The 12,143-nt window shown below is 42.8% G+C and overlaps 1 non-coding gene across 1 annotated transcript; it reads right to left on the bottom strand.

Moving 5' to 3' along the window:
• Positions 1–10,963: 10,963 nt before the first annotated feature.
• LOC127483068 (small nucleolar RNA SNORA65) lies at positions 10,964–11,090 on the bottom strand. The gene has a single exon (XR_007909036.1). It is a non-coding gene; the product is annotated as a small nucleolar RNA SNORA65 (small nucleolar RNA).
• Between the last annotated feature and the right edge of the window lie 1,053 nt (positions 11,091–12,143).

Below are 12,143 nucleotides of genomic sequence, written 5' to 3'. Positions count from 1 at the left end.
CCCCTTACGATGGGAGCTGCAGGTAATCCTCACTGTCACATTACTTCACACTCAGCTTCCAGCAATTCAGGACAGTGACTATGAAGTAAGTGATATTGCTTATAACTCCCGTGACTTCTGCTATGTATCTCCGGATGCACCTATCGCTAGATTTCAGGGTATCCAAGAAAAATCACTGACTTTCAGTTTGTCCAGTTTCTCTAGTTTTAAGAATGGGATTGGTGACTTCTAAATTGTTTTACATGTGCCCAAAGAGAAAATTACAATGAATTTAGTATAGATCTAATTGGAGCAGTCTCCATTTTACAAAATAGAATGACAGTTCCCAGCGGGCAATGGTAGAACAGTGAGTTTTGTAAGGTGTGAATAAGGAAATAGAGCAATAGGAGAGAAGCTGATTGTTTAATGTCAGGTCACCTTAAGTTTTTTTTTTTTTTCCCCTAAGAATTAAAGCAAAAGGAACCTTATTATTAGGTATGCTGACCCAGGTAGACTGGAATCTCCTGTTTTCAGGAAAACTGGTATGTGTGGGAATATGTATGCTTCCTTGAAATTTCTGTTTGACAATGTGGCATTTAGCATGAGTGACTCTATTTTGGTTTGGTCTGGTCTTTTGGAGCCTTTGCAGGAGCTCAGTCCAAAACAATGGTCTCCCACGATTTTGGTTTAATACATTCAGAGTGGACACCAGAAGTCTTCAAACTAAAATGAAATCCTGATTTTTGCCTGTCACTCTGACAAACATCAAGAATGATAATATTCAGTGTTAGAAAGGGAGAAGGAAAATGGGCACTCTCATACTGCACTGATAGAAACCTAATTTAGGTGTCATCTGTCTTGAAGGCTATTTCACACTATCCAAGTTTAAAATATGCACCCATTTGATCTAGAAATTCTACCTCCAGGACTCTATCCTACAGATAAACTCACGCAAATGTGAAAATACATAAATACAGGGGAGTTAACCATATAATTATCTGTAACAGCAGTAAATTCTAATGTCTTATCAGTGGAGAATGGTTTAAAAAAAAACCTATGATTTATTTATTCCATGGCTATTGTGAAGTCTGCTAATCAAGCATATAAGTTAATATACTAAAATGGTAATTTGTCCATAGTATATTGCTATGTGAAAAATCAAGCTACAGAACAGTATGTAAATATAGTATTACTTTTGTAAAAACAAAACAAGCAAACCTCCATGGGCAACAGGGGATGGAGGTGGATTTTCAGAGACATGTATTTGTATCTACTTAGAAAAAAAAGTCTGGAAGTGTACATACCAAATTCTAGGCAGTAATATCTTCTCCTCCAGAAAGAAGAAGCCACCCATTTTAGGGCAAACTGGCACATTTTTTAAGCAAGCATGCATTATTTTTGTGATTAAAAACATACACACACACAAAGGAAGCAGGTCTTATTCCTCAATTAAACAGAAAGCTGTCTGGGAAAAGATGGCAATAACCTTCAGTTCATTTTCCTAAGCAATTCCTGGAATCTTAAACAAGTTGCATTTTTGTCTGAGTAAAAGACCTCTTGGGAATGTAGCATGGAAGGAAAGTCACTTCTCTGGCAGTGGGAGAGATTGGTTAACCATGGCCTCAATAAGAGGGAGGACAGGGGCTGTGTTCATCTGTCATGGTCATTCCGGTGTCTATGCAGTGTCAGGCGCATGACAGGGTCTTATTATACACTGGTTTAATTCATAAACTATATGAAAAAAATGACACTGGCTCTATGCCAAATCACTATGCCGTGTGCAATGGGGAAATCTGGCAAGCAGTCGATAGGAAGTTTCTCTGTCCTTAATGAGCAGTCTAGAATTTAAATACTGAAGTTACTAGCTCCATAGCAATGCTGAGAAAATTAACCAGACTGAGAAAGCTGCTCTAATAATGAAACAGCAGCAGAAATTCTCTGGGCAATTTTCTCTCTGCCAGTTCATTGGAAGTATCAGAGATTTAGAAATGACCTAAAAGTGTCACGTTTTAATTTTTGTATTCAAAAAGCAGTGAAACAAAAAGGAGTAGAATTAGGATGACTTGGAGGTTTTAGTGGCTTAAAATGTATGACCACAGCCGTTGAGATAAAAGCAGAGAGGAGACCAAAATTTATTGAGTGACCTCCTCACTACTCACGGAGGCACCAGCTTAGTCATTCAACTCATGGCACCTCATTAAATCCCACACCAGGTTTATGAAGTGTTGTCATCATTTCACAGATGATGAATCTGGGACTCAGGGAACTTGGATAGCTTGTCTCGGGACACATAGCTGGAAAGTGGTAGAGCTGGGATTTGAACACAGGTAGGCCTGGCTCCAACGCCCATGCTCGCCTCTCAGGCCCCTTGACCCTGGCTTGGCTGGCTTTGGCATGCATCACTTACCATGTTAGCATGAGAGCAGCCCTTGTAGAAGCTCCTAAGTGCTTGGCTGTTGAGAACTGATTGAATTGGACCACCACAGCGATGGAGCTAATCCAGAGATTTTACACCCAGATGTGAGATCCTCACCCCACCTATCACTTCTACAGGCCATGGGGAAATGATCCTTGAAACTGAATAAACACAGGTGTGCTGTACATTCGCCTGAACCTAGGATGCAGACACCCCCATGCTGAGGTAAACCACAGCTCCTGAAGAATTGCTTACAAGGTTATCAGTGATGCAACGATGGTCACTTGTTATAAATACCCTCATGGAATAAATTTCTTGGTTTACTTTTCCATAGCATTTGCTAACTCAGGCAAAATGGTTTGTGCTCTTGTTTTCACTGCAGCAGAGAGTTAACCTACCAGAGAGTGTTGCCACTTCCAGCGTGTTTATGCCCTGTTTGATTCTCTCTCTGATGTGTTCTAGGCCTGGGGTTGGGCCTCTGTGCAGGGGTGGGGAACACTTTTTCTGCCAAGGGCCATTGAATATTTATAACATCATTTGCAGGCCATACAAAGTGATCAATTTAACAATTAGCCTGCTATCAGTTTTAGTGCACCTCAAGTCCCACCTGCAGTTGCCTTGGCAGGGCCAGCCCAAACCATTTCGTGAGCCTTATGCAGCCCCCAGGCTGGACGTGCCCACCTCTGATATGTCAGGTACTAGCCCTTGACATGCTCTGGAGGCTGAATTCTGAAGTGCCTCAGGGCCTGCTTCTGGGCTGCCTACTTTTCTCTCCTCTTAGAGCTTTAGACAAGGGTGGTTCAAAAAGTTTGTGGAAAATGGGATTGAAAGATACACTTATTTTAATTGTAAAAGATTTTTGAAACCCATGCATACAATTGTCCCAAATAAATGTGTCTAATACACAGAAAATGTGTATTATGAAAAAACTATGCATACATTTGAAAATATTTTTGTGCCCAAATCAGCTTATCTTCTGATGCTACTTTTCAAGTATCTTCATGTATCTTTTACACATTAGTCACAACCACTTTATTTCTACAGCTTTCATATTCCCCGTCAGATGTCTAATGTCTTACATGTAACACAGCTGCAAAGAATTCTTGATTCCTTCCTTCGTTTCAAATCTGTTCTACTCTTTCTACCTTGAATTTAGTGTTCCATCTCAGAAAAACAGCACCATCATCCAGTCTGCTGTTCAAACCCATCTTACCTAAGTCTTCAGCAAGTCTTTTTTCTAAGCTCTGCCTCCAAAACATCTCAGTTCCATAGCCCTCCCCTCATCTCACTGCCAACATTAAGACGCCAACCTCTTGCCTCAGCTACTCCAACTGCGACTTCCTGCTTCCCTCTGTGTCCCATACAGCAGCCAGAATGATCAGACTACAAGCACAAGTATCACTGATCTCGTTTGAAATCACTGAATGGCTTCCAGTTGTGTTTCACCACAGTCCAGCCCCTACTGATCTCAGCAACCTCACTCTAGCTTGCAGCCCTGTAGTCCCACTGTCCTTCTTCCTCTTCTATGACACACCAAGCCGATCCCCTTGCTGCTTCCCAGGTTCTGCCTCCAGCATGTCCATGGCTGTGGACTTTCCCCTTAACTTAGTTCTAAGCTTACATGTTACAGTGTTACCTCCCCAGTGATTTCTCCATGACCTCTCCATATCCCTTACATCACCACTCAGACTCCATTACAATATCCTGCATTGTTTTCTTCATAGAACTTACAAGTACCTAAAACCATTTGGGGGCAGATGCTGCGGTGCAGTCTGGGATACCTGTATCCCATATTGGAGGTCCAGTTTGAGTTCCAGCTGCTCAGCTTCCAATCCAGCCTCCTGCTGAAGCATCTGGAAGGACAGAGGATAAGGGACCAAGTTCTTGGGTGCCTGTTACCCATTTGGGAAACCTGGATGGAGTTCTTGGCTCCTGGATTCAGCCTGGGCCAGTCTTGACGGTTACAGGCACTGGGGAGTGAACCAGCAGATGGAAGATTTTCTCTCTCTCTCTCTCTGTTTCTCTCTTTCTTTTTGACATTCTGCCTTCCGTTTAAATAAATCTTCAGAAAAAGTAAAATTATTTTGTTCAATTATTTATTATTTATTAACCAGTTTATTTTCTGTTTCCCCCTGTAGAATGATACCCCTACATGAGCAGGGAGTTTTTCTCTTATTCAGGATGGTGTCTCCAGAGCTAACAGTCTTTCTTTTACTGAAACAGTAGAAGTTACCTGGGCAATTCTCTTCTGCCAGCCCACTTAATAATGATCCTTGATTCAAGAAATGACTTCAAAGTATAAACTTGTTGATTTAAGTTGTACATTTAAAATATAATATAGGCCGGCACCGTGGCTCAATAGGCTAATTCTCCACCTGTGGCGCTGGCACTCCGGATTCTAGTCCCGATCAGGGCGCCGGATTCTGTCCCGGTTGCCCCTTTTCCAGGCCAGCTCTCTCTGTGGCCCAGGAGTGCAGTGGAGGATGGCCCAGGTGCTTGGGCCCTGCACCCGCATGGGAGACCAGGATAAGTACCTGGCTCCTGGCTTCGGATCAGCGTGGTGCGCTGGCCGCAGCGCGCCAGCCGCGGTGGCCATTGGAGGGTGAACCAACAGCAAAAGGAAGATCTTTTTCTCTGTCTCTCTCACTGTCCACTCTGCCTGTCAAAAAAATAAATAAAAAATAAATAAATAAATAAATAAAAACATAATATAAAGACAGGCATTTGGTGCTAAGTTTAAGAATCCTTAGTATGCCCACATACCACACCAGAATGCTTTGGTTTGAGTCTCTGATCCCATTAATTCCAGCTTCCTACGAATGCACACCCTGGGAGGCAGCAGGTAATGACTCAAGTTGTTGGGCCACTGCCATCTACACAGAATTGACTTCTTGGCTCGCTCCTGGCTTTAGCCTGGTGCAGCCCGGCCATTGCAGGCATTTGGGGAGTGAAGTAGAGGTTGGGAGATTTCTCTCTTTCTGCCTTTCAAATGCAAATAAGTAAATAAATAAAATTTGGAAAAATAGAAATAAAAAATAATGTAGTAAGTGGGACCAGAATTAGGGTTCTGAACTAGAAGCAGACTAGCACATAAGGGTTCAATAAAAGTTTGTTGATTATTGAGTACACTGTTGCTTGAGCATGATTACTATAAAGTGAAATGCCACCCTTAACTAACTTGAGGGTACAGTTGTGATAAAAGAACACTGCACTCATTTTAGGGAGCATTTAATTAAGCGACAAACTCCGACTTGTATTGAAAATATAAACTGCATTGTGTCATGGCTTGCTGGATCATTTATCATATCAGTTGGACATTGTGAAACATGCTCCACCTGGATTCATCTAAAGAAAGAATAGCATGGGGGGAAATCAGCTTTCCTAATAGTGACCAGCTGCCCTCACTGAACATTCCTGTTTGATTTTCATCACTTGGATGCCTAACATCACTTCTAAAATGCTGAGATGGCCAAATATGGGCCGCTCTGACGAGTGACCTCCATATCCCCTTCAAAACAAACTCCTCCCAGTTAGTTAATCTGGACCCTGGCGGGCCTGGCTCCCAGCCAACGCGCCCGGCAACAAAAGGGCTAATTGCCTCTGAGCGCCACCTTCTCTCAGCAGAAGTCCGCGAGGAGGACTCGATCCCTCTGGGGAGGGATGGCAGCATCAGGTGCATATCCTCTCTTTCCCCTTTCAGACAGTGATATATTCTTCATTCTCATCACTGCTCACAGAACGTTGTCTGAAAGCAAAGATGCAGAATGCCAAAACACAAGAGAAGCTTGGGGTTTCCTTTTGCCTCCCAAGGAGGACTTCTAAATAGAGGCATTTTATAAACAGCTGCATGTTCTTTCAGAGAGGAAATTGGAGGAAGTGGCTGGCTGAAAGAAAATGAAACATGGAGCTGTATGAATGCCCTTTCTTCTGATAAATTGTGGGTAAACCTAAAGCAGAAGAGACAGTGCTTCTTTTATTATCTGCAAGCTGAGCCCAAGGCATGTGGTATGGCCCAGAGTGACTTCTCCAAACTGAAGTGGATATTCTTTAACTCTAGGTTAAAAACCAACAACAACAAAGTAAAATGTAAAACAGTCTTGCTAAGTTGCAAGGAGGGGTCATTCATTTCATTGGATTTGTCCTGGCTAGGTTCTGTGGATCAGTTAAATCGGGCAAAGTTGTCTTTTGCAGGTTGTAAGAGATTTATTTCAGGAGTCTGTGTCAACAAAGAGTGCAAAGTGAGTTCAAGTCAGATTCCACATAGATTTGGAGGAAGGAGAACACACAAATCATAATGAATGAAGTAGGGAAAGATTTCCTGAGGAGTCACAGCAGTCGAATTCTTTGGGTTATTATTATTATTTTTTTCAATCTGGAAAGGGGAACGCAAGATGACTTACACCTGCAAGGGAGCTGGGCTCCGCTGTTTGTTCTTGAGACTCTGGGAAGCCAAACGCCGAGTGGAATGTATTAGGAGTACAACCTGTGAGATCATGGCTATCCAGAGCAAAGGGGGCTTTGGGGGTCTTCTATGCAATTTATGGACGAGGACACAGGTCCGAAGGTTTCCACCCCATTGCTAAAAGTTATGGCAATTTTAGATTCATACCCTTCTCCCTTATTCTTTTCTGTAACTCTTTTTCTTCTTCAACTTGGAGATTCTAAGCCTATGTAAAACTACAGCAGTCAGAAAATACTTTAGGAAAGGATAATGGCCTGGACCGCTAGTCATAACTGAAAATATATCTCAAATCGCAAGATGAAAACCAATTAGGAAAACGAGATTCAACAGATAGGCTTCTTAGAAAAATTTTCATGAGTGTTTCTGTTACATGCATCAAGGTAGTCCTTTATCTTCCAGAGGTTTCTAAGAGAGTGAGAACATGGATATGGTTCAACAATGGTGGTTTAACTTAATTTTAATTTCTATTTCCACAGAACTTCTATTATTAAGAACAGCTACCCCGACCCCAAGGTCAAATGTCACCTATTTCCATTCTGCTTTTGGGTACTGAAAAAGAAACTGGAGACAATGAAAGTTCAGGCAGGAACAGCAGTTGGATCTAGAATACTTGGACATTGATAATTGGATTTACAAGTCATTATGGAAATATTTCAAATTATTGTGAGCCAAATTATGTCTTGAGCCTTCTAAAAGCTTCATGACCCCAGAAGAGTCCCCTAGGACTTGGGCCTATCTTCACTGACACCAATTGAGAAAAATGGAAATGTCTTTTTTTTTTTTTTTTACAAACTGATACTCTATCTTCCTCTTAAGAAAAAGGAAAGAAAGCAGACTCTTTTTACAAGAAAATAAGCTGTTTATACAAAAAATGCTCTCTTCCATGAATAATAATAGTGAATACTAGAGACTATCTTACTATCTAATAATAAAGTGACTTATTAAATCCTGGCACACAACCTGTTGAGCAAAGATCGAAAGCAGTGGTTAAGGACACTGCAGCACCCGGAAGTGCTTATTTAACAATTATACACTGAGTTCTATTGTATTCTGGGACCCTCTTGGGCAGTGGAAGTAAAGGAGCTTCTCAAACAACTTGCAACACTTCTGGAACAAAGGATGGTGAAAACAAAGCCGAGGGGTGTGTTCTGGAAGCTGGGAGCCTTTGGTGTGACTGGAGTAATCGATGGGGGGGAGATGGAGCTGGAAGAGGCAGGTAAAGACAGATGCAGGTGGCCTTGGGATTTATTCTGTAGATACAGAGGTGCCATTGTCAGTTTTAGCAGGGTAAACTATGTGACTATTATTGTAATAGTAATGTTTTCCTTAATTCATTAAATATATTCATAGTCATGTATTCATTAATTCATTTGTTCATTTACTAATTCAAGAACAACTTAGGTACTTGTGAACCTGGAAGAATAAGACATGCTCTCGCCTCTGAGAGGCTGACAGCCTAGAGCTGGAACATTGTCATCTAAAGCAATAATTAGAGTACACTGTGATAAGTACTTCAAAGGAGCCTTCCACATGGTGCCCTGGAAGCACAAAAACAAATGCTTAGGCAGGGACAGGGTAGACAAAATGGTCTAGATAGTCTTAACAGAGGAGGACTATCAGCCAGGAAAACAAAAACACAGTAAGAATTTCAACAGAGAAATTTTCACAGAGTTTGGGGAACTGATTAGCAGGCCTCGGAGACCTGCAAAAGCACAATGGTAACACAGGTTTCCCTGCAGACAGCAACTTCAGGAAGCAGCTACCACCCCTAGGTCTGTGCCATCCAAGGAAAGGGATTATGAGAAGTTAGAAGCTTAGAGGGCTACTGCATGGAAATGGGGCTCAGACCTCAGAGGTAGGACAGTGGCTGGCTGGTGCTGGATGTACCAGAAGCTGGACCCTCAACACTGCTACTGTCAGGATGAAGGGTCACAATGGAGTGGCATCAACAGGTACAGCAGGTAAACAGGAAGGGACAAGTCCTTTTACCCCTCTTGCCTTCCTGGCTCTCTTCAGTGCCTCCTGCTGATGAAAACCAAAAGGAATCCTGGGTTCTGCCACGGGTGGCAGGGACCCAAGTACTTGAGCCATTGTCAGCAGCATTCCCAGGTGTATTAGCAGGAAGCTGGATTGGAAGCAGAGCACCCGGGACTCTAACAAGCCCTCTGATAGGGGATGCCAGCAATGCCAGCAGCAGCTTAACCTGCTGCCCCACAATGCCAGCCCCAAGCTTAAAAAAAAGTACACTATTATCTATAGTCACCTGCTGTGCAATAGGACACCAGAACTTCTTTCTCCTACCTAACTATAACTTAGTACCTGTTAATCAGCATTTCTTCTCCCATTGTTTTAGGTAAGGAGATAGCAATCAGAGAAACAACCAAAGAAAATATGTCACCACATAGTCCCCAACACTCTCCCCCCACCACACACACCCAAAGCTGCTTCTAAAAACTCCTCCAATGGCCAGCAACCCAAAATAAAAATCAGTGTCAGCAAACCAGCCCCCAGAACTGGTGCCAGATGAAAATATCTGACATGGCTGCCAGCCTTGTCTCTCTTCCATGACCTATAGCCTACTACAATATCATTATAATAAAAGTACCATGGCTGACACTCCTATTCCCATCATGCATCTGACACCATGACACTTCAAAGACTTCCTAAAAAGACCAGAAAATGGGCAGTCACCAAATTCCCGGAAATCGCTGCCCTTTCCTGGAAAACTCCACCCAAATCACTACCCCCAGTGACTATAGATCGCATAAAGATGACATCAAAACCTGTGGGTTGCAGCTTACTCTAGAGCTTACCAGTGTTCCTTCTTTTTAAAATTTTAAAAAGATTTTATTTATTTATTTGAGAGGTAGAGTTACAGACAGTGAGAGGGAAAGAGAGAGAGGTCTTCCATCTGCTGGTTCACTCCCCAAATGGCCGCAATGGCCGGAGCTAGGCCAATCTAAAGCCAGGAACCAGGAGCTTCTTCCAGGCCTCCCATGAGGGTGCAGGGGCCCAAGCATGTGGGCCATTTCCACTGCCTTCCCAGGCACACCAGCAGGAGCAGTGAAGGAAGTAGAGTAGCTGGTACTTGAATCAGTGTCCTTATGGGATGCCCGCGCTGCAGGCAGAGGCGTAGTCTGCTATGCCACAGCACTGGTCCCGCCAGTGTTCCTTCTTGAGTTTGTACTTTTGCTTTGCTAATAAATCTTATTTTTTCTGCTAACCTTTATCTACGTTTCATTCTCAAATTCTTTTGTGCTTTGGAGACAAGAACCTGAACCCATTAGCCTTGCCAATACCAGGCCTGCTACTCTCCCCAGGCCCTGGTAACCACCATTCTACTGTCAACTTCCATTCTGGCTTTTTGAGACATAAAAAGATTGACTCAAAATTCCAAAAGCTTTACAAAGAGCCAAGCATGGAGAAATGGAAACCGTAGTTTATTCTAAGTAGTCATAATGCAGAAATACACAGGAAAGGACGTAGAGCAAATTCCTGCCTAACAGAGCAAAAGAGAAGCCTTTAGGGACAGGCTTTTGTTGCAACACTTAAGACACCTGCACCCCACAGCAGAGTACTTGAGTTCCAATACCAGCTCAGCTCCTGATTTCAGCTTTCTCCTAATGTGTACCCTGGGAGACAGCAAGTGACAGCTCAAGTACTTGGGTCCCTGCCACCCATGTGGGAGACCTGAATTGAATTCTGCGCTCCTGGCTTGGGCCTGGCCTGGGTTTTGTAATCATTTGGTGATATAAAGCAGCAGGTGGGAGATGTTTCTCTTTCTGTCTCTTTGTCTCTGCCTTTCAAATAAAATGAAAAAATTTCTTTCTTTCTTTTTTTTTTTTTAAAGCTTTCAGCAATCAAGAGGAGGAACCACAGAAATTGGTAATTTCCAGTGTTCTCACTGTGTTCGACCCTCTATCCCACCTCTGGGTCAAGCCTGGGCGAGGTTGAGGGGTATGTACTTGGATGTGAGAGCTTCCTGAGACATTCAGCAGGATGGCCCAGAACAAAATACTTATCCTTCAGTTCCCCAGTGACATCCTCTTCAAACTGCCTTCCCCTCAGGGAGGCCCCCCCCCCTTTTTTTTTTTTCTTTTTTCCTAGGCTGTTCCCGAGCTTTCGGCACAGAGTCATCCACGTGGAGAACAACCCTGTTTCCTAAGCCGGGGCTTCCTCTCGGCTCACCACTGGATTGCACCAGCCAACAGCATGGACAGGCGCAGTGGTGGGTGGCTAAGGGAGGCCCTTGTGTAGAGATGGTGCCACAATGGTGCCCTAATATGGGACTGAGAAATGTATCCCCAAACAACATAATGTATAGGATTTTTTTTGAGTTTTACTCTTTCAATTGGATAACCAATTATGCCACTTACTGAATAATCTGCCATGCACTCTGTCCATGTATGTGTCCTACAACTAATGTAGATTTTTAACAACTTTTGATATCTGCTGTGAAAAATCTACAATTGTCCTTTAAGAATAATTTGGCTAGTCTAGGCATTTTACTTTTCCATATGCATTTTAGAATCAGCTTGTCAATTTTAGAGAAATATCTTATTTGGATTTTTACTGGAAATTTAATCGAGTCCATTCAATCTAAACTCACTCCATTCTGGCTTCAGTTGCTAGGATTTTACTGCAATTGATCTTATAAAAATTACCAAATATTTCCACATTACCAAATCCTGAGGGTTTTACTTCACTCTCATCTTATTTGACCTGCTAATAGAAAATGATACAAATGATAACCCTCTCCTCTTTGACCGCTTTATGCTCTGGGCTTTGGAAACATCACACTGTCCTGATTTTCTTCCTAATGCACAAAAGTCTCAGTTTTTGTAGGGGCTCTTTTACCTCTTCCTGGCCCCTGAAAATTGTAATTGGAAAACAGGACCTGGGGTAAGCATTTGGTGCGGCAGTTAAGACATCCGTCGGGATGTCCATTTCCCATATTGTAGTGCTTGAGTTCGAGTCACACTTCTGCTTCCCAGTTCCAACTTCCTGCTAATGCACACCCTGGGAGGCAGAAGGTTAAACTCCAGCAGCTATGTCCCTGCCATCCAATGGGAGATATGTAATGAGTTCCTGCCTCCTGGCTTCAGCCTGGCCCAGCTGTGACTGTTGCAGGCACTTGGGGAGTGAACCCCAAATGCAGATGGAAGGTCTGTCAGTATCTGTCTCTCTGCCTTTCAAGTAAATAAAAATAAATAAAATAAGTAAATAAATAACAGGAGCTAGTTTTCAATTCTCTTCTCTATCTCATACTCTCCCTAGTTGCTCTCT

The sequence above is a fragment of the Oryctolagus cuniculus genome, chromosome 4, assembly GCF_051225735.1.
Source record: "Oryctolagus cuniculus isolate XC-2025 breed Fujian yellow rabbit chromosome 4, ASM5122573v1, whole genome shotgun sequence".
Taxonomy (NCBI): Eukaryota; Metazoa; Chordata; class Mammalia; order Lagomorpha; family Leporidae; genus Oryctolagus; species Oryctolagus cuniculus.
The sequence above is the reverse complement of the archived record's forward strand: the minus strand, read 5'-3'. Positions and strand labels throughout refer to the sequence as shown.